The sequence below is a fragment of the Arachis hypogaea genome, chromosome 6 (assembly GCF_003086295.3).
Source record: "Arachis hypogaea cultivar Tifrunner chromosome 6, arahy.Tifrunner.gnm2.J5K5, whole genome shotgun sequence".
Classification (NCBI taxonomy): domain Eukaryota; kingdom Viridiplantae; phylum Streptophyta; class Magnoliopsida; order Fabales; family Fabaceae; genus Arachis; species Arachis hypogaea.
Genome location: NC_092041.1, coordinates 95,253,251 through 95,258,352, shown reverse-complemented (window position 1 = coordinate 95,258,352; position 5,102 = coordinate 95,253,251). Strand labels below are relative to the sequence as shown.

The window sequence follows — 5,102 nt, the reverse complement described above, 5'->3', positions numbered from 1 at the left end:
TATTATTATTATTATTATTATTATTATTATTATTATATCTTGTATTTATTAATAAAAATAATTTTTATTTTATTTTATCCAATTAAATGGTTACAACTTTTGAAAAAAAAATTCTAGAGGTCATTAATTAGAACAAGTTACATAATTAAAATGAATTAGTTTAGAATTTATCCAATTATAACTTTTTTTGAAATAGAAATGACTAAAGGCCATATCGGTTTCTGAAATATTCAAATAATGCATAAATTACTATTGGTTACAACGGTTTATAAAAAAATGTTGATATACGTAATTTATGGAGACTCTAACAGTTTACGTAAAACTGTACTTATTTTAAGGTCTACTTATTTTATTTATATAAATTGTCTAATAAATATATAATACTTAAAATTTTTGTTAGTTTTTATTTTTTCTATAGAATGTTTTTGTAATAAAAAATACTATAAAGCATTTGTTAATAGTTAATAGGTATGATTTGAATCTAAGTTTTGATGCATGTATAGGTGACACTTAACTATCTATTGGGAAACTTGGGGAACGAGTATTCAAGAACGGTAGGAGTGGTTGATCTTGGAGGTGCATCAATTCAAATGGCATATGCGGTTTCAAAGGACACAGCTCAAAATGCACCATTACCACCAGATGGACAGGACCCATACATAAAAAATGTCATTCTTAAAGGAACTGAATATAACCTCTATGTTCACAGGCACGTTTTCTTTTTATTCCTCTCTTCGAATATTTTCAGCTCGACTGGTAAAAGGCTACCAATATATTATTGTATGTATTAGGTAGAATTTGAATTTTTGACACTTATTTAAACGGATGAGTGAGTTAATCACTCGATCAACTCAAATTGGTTAAGAGAAAATGAAAAACTTTTCTTTGTATATTTAGAAAAATATTTTTAAATATAAGATTTTTTTAGTTTGTAATATTGTGGCTAATGCATTTATTGGTTTAAAAATATTTCTTTAATTTCAGCTACTTGCACTATGGTAGTGATGCTGCTCGTGCTGAGATTCTGAATATCACTCATAATTCTGCTAACCCTTGCGTTTTAGCGGGCTTTAATGGTAATATATTGTATATACAACTTTCTTGCTTATCATGTGCACTTTAACCAAGCTAAGGCAATGGTTATAAACCGTGGTCGTTGATCAATGATTAGATTTTTTATTTTGTAAGAAAAGAACCGTAATCTTTGTTTAAAAAATCGTGACTATTGAGCTATGGTCATATTGGTATTGACCTCGGCTGATAAGTGAAAACTATGACATTTGTTCAAAAACAGTAATTAGAGCAAAGATCACAGTTTTTTTTACCTATTCATAGTTTTAAAATGTGACCAAATAATGTTATATTGTTTGAAAGATTCTGTCTTAGCAAAATTTTTTGTTCAGTGTCTAGGTTTATTATTATTATTATTATTATTATTATTATTATTATTATTATTATTTGTTTAGTGGAATGATGATATGCAAGAAATTATTGTTTTCGGAATCCTTTTGAAGGGACATACGCATACTTAGGAAATGAGTATAGGGCATATGCACCAAGTTCAGGGTCCAGCTTTGAAAAATGTAGGCATATAGTTCGTGAGGCCCTCAAATTAGAAACAACATGTCCATATAATAAAGATTGCACTTTTGGTGGAATATGGAATGGTGGAGGTGGCAGTGGACAAAAAAAATCTCTATGTTGCTACGTCTTTCTTTTATACGGCATCAGAGGTAGGTAATAAAGTTGGGTTAAGAATTTATTTATTCATCTATCGCACATATTACAAATTCTCTTTAAAAATGAGAGTACTTTTTTGTATTTTTTTATAGTAATTAATAAAAATTTATTAAAAATCAAAGTGTTCTATTTGAAGTTTATTAGAGACCAATACAAATATTTTCTCAACAAAATAAAAATCAAAATGCTATTTTTCTCTCTTTCTCTTCCTCTTTCAATTGTCTAAATACTCTCATCTACATAAATATCTCATTTATTGTTGATTATCATATGCAAACTATCATTCTTGTAGACGGGTATAGTTGATCTGAATAAATCCAATTCCGAAGTTATTCCGTTGGATTACAAAGTTGCGGCTAAGAAAGCATGTAATACAAAATATGAAGATGCTGCATCTATTTATCCTATTACGACCAATGCCAAACTTCCCTATGTCTGCATGGATCTCACCTACCAATATACATTGCTCGTTGAGGGATTTGGTAAGTTAATTAATATGGTTACTAGATTCTATTTAACTAAGTTAGAAAACCGACAAGCAACTAACTCTGACCGAATTCGATCATTTATATCATTATGTCTTTATATTAGAATCTCAAAATATTTTTAGGTGATTGTTATGATATTTAAAAGGAAAAGTCTAGGAGACTAATAATTTTATTAAATTCTGATCAGTATATAATTAGTAAAAGAAAATTAAGTAATCACACACTATTGAATGAAATCTCATACCATCAAAAATATTATTAATAATTACTTGATAGTTACAAATCACAAAAGTTGCTCACTCCGTAACACTCCTCTATTTAAAAAATAGTATCTAACTTTTATACTGATCTATTAGTGGTAGGAGGCTTTGCCACATGTCAGCAAAGTGATCTAAGTTAATTAGCCAATGCACATTTTAAATGAAGGTGTCTCATATTTAATAAGAATAAAGGATGAAATTAATTATTGAAAGATCATTTATTTTTTAAGTTGGTTTTTGAAATTTTTTTTAATTAAATTTATCATTCAAAGATTTTAAGTTAATTAATCATATTATTCTTTTATGTCACTTTTGTTATTAATTGTATCAAAATTTGTTGATATAGTATATTAAAGTAGTGTTTGTTTTGAGGTACTGAGACAGAGATTGAAAGACTAAAACTCAGTATCATGTTTGTTAGTTTAGAGACTGATACTAAAATTTATGTCTCTGTCTCCAAAATTTTAGTATTTCAGTGCTTCCAAAAAGTGGAGACACAAGGGACTAAAATTTTTAGAGATAGAAACTGAAACTTTAATAACATTTTATACCTAAAATACATTCATTTCAATTAATTAGTTCTAATTTTATCCTTTGTACAAATTAAATTAAAATTTCATTTTTGTTTTAATTTCTGTCTCCTACTTTGCACCAAACAGAATACTGAGATTTATTTCAATCTCTGTCTTTTAGTCTCTGTCTCTCAGTCTCAATTTTTCCGTCTCTGTCTCTCCACCAAACACTATGTAAGTGACACCATAACAGACACATGTGACGGTTCTAATTAGCGGCTAACATAATAAATTTATGAAATTAGATCAAATCGAAAAATTTCAAAACCTCAAGGTTCCCCTCCATTATGTTTTAATTTGATGTAATTTTATAAACTTATGTATTAACAGTCAATTAGAACTCTTAAAGTGTATTATAGTGTCATTTAATGTGCTACATTAAATTTTGATGTTATCAACAAAAAGAATGACAAAAAAATTATTGTAATTAACTTAAAATTTTGAAAGACGAATTTAATTAAAAAAACATTTTCAGAGACCAATCTAAAAAACTAGTAATTTTTTAAAAACAAATTTGATCATTTATTCTATTTAATAATATCTAGAGAAAGTTGTAAGAACTAATATTATACCACTAACATTACATAGTTAATATTACAGCTAATATTCAACATAAAAAAAAATCTAAAACTCTTAAAAATAAGAACATACGAAACTCAAGTAAAAAAAATCCAAAATTTATTTAATAACATACTATTTTATATTGTTGAAATTGGCTATTATAGTATTGGTTTTCTAACATTACTTAAAAATGTTTAGCATAAGCAAATATTACTATAATTTACCATTGTACGAAACATTATATATTTTATGTTCCAATATTTGATGATAATTTCATTTCTTGGCAGGAATACATCCATGGCAAGAGATTACAGTTACAAAGCAAATTGAATATGAAGATGCTTCAGTAGATGCGACCTGGCCACTAGGCAGTGCCATAGAAGCCATATCTTCATTACCTAAATTTGAGCGATTAATGTATTTCATTTAAACTTCTACGGTAACTAGGAAGTAGGGATGTGACACATTGACGCCTATGCTTTCTGTATTAAATAAAAGTCATGAACTTCTATATAAAAAAACAAGTTTGCTATAATGTATTGTTGTGTGTATGTGTTAGCTCATAATTTTGGTAAAGATTATGAAATAAATATTCTATTTTAAAACAAGTCTAGAATTTTTTATTTATTTCGGATGTATACTTATTTTACGATGATACTTGATAAACCCCATTTGTACGGTTTATCTTGTATTGATTTTAGGGAATTTTATGACCTTTTACCTACATTTATTCAATGAAATAGCATAATTTTGTGATTGTCTTCTAATTTGTGCTTAGATGTGAAAACATGCTTTCTAGTCCTTAAATTAGCTAAGTTCAATTCACCTTTGATTCCACTAGATGCCTTGATGTGTTTGTTAGTGATTTCAAATTGAAAAGGCTAGGAATGGATCAAAGGAGTGAAGAGGAAAGCATGCAAAGTGGAGAAATCATGAAAAGTCAAAGAAGTTGAACTCGCCCCATGGACGCGCACGCGCACCTGGCGCTTGCGCGCACCTGCGAATCACCCCATGGACGCGTACGCGTGCTGTGCGCGTACGCGTCGGTGCCGTTTTATGATTCCTTAATTAAAACGTAACCAACGAATTCTCAAGGGTTGTGGGGCCCAATCTCAACCAACTTTGGCGCCAAAGATGCTATTTAAAGCCAAGGATTGAAGAGCAAAGGGACAATTCCATTCAATTTTCACTCATTAGGATTAGTTTAGAGTTAGTTTCTAGAGAGAGAAGCTCTCTCTTCTCTCTAGAATTAGGATTAGGATTAGGTTTAGTTCTTAGATCTAGATTTTAATCTTTGCTTTCTTTTACTTCTACCTTTCAATTTCTTGTTGCTACATTCATCTTCTTCTATTCTTTTGTTGTAATTTCCTTTATGTTGTTCTTATATTTTGTTGTAGATCTAGTATTGTTCTTTCTACATTCTTCCAATTCAATAAGAGGTAATTCATAATAAATGTGTCTTCTTTACTTTTCTATTGTTG

The 5,102-nt window shown here is 28.7% G+C and overlaps 1 pseudogene; it reads left to right on the top strand.

Moving 5' to 3' along the window:
• The first annotated feature begins 503 nt into the window (after nt 1–503).
• Nucleotides 504–4,248, top strand: LOC112697024 (nucleoside-triphosphatase-like; annotated as a pseudogene).
• Nucleotides 4,249–5,102: the final 854 nt, after the last annotated feature.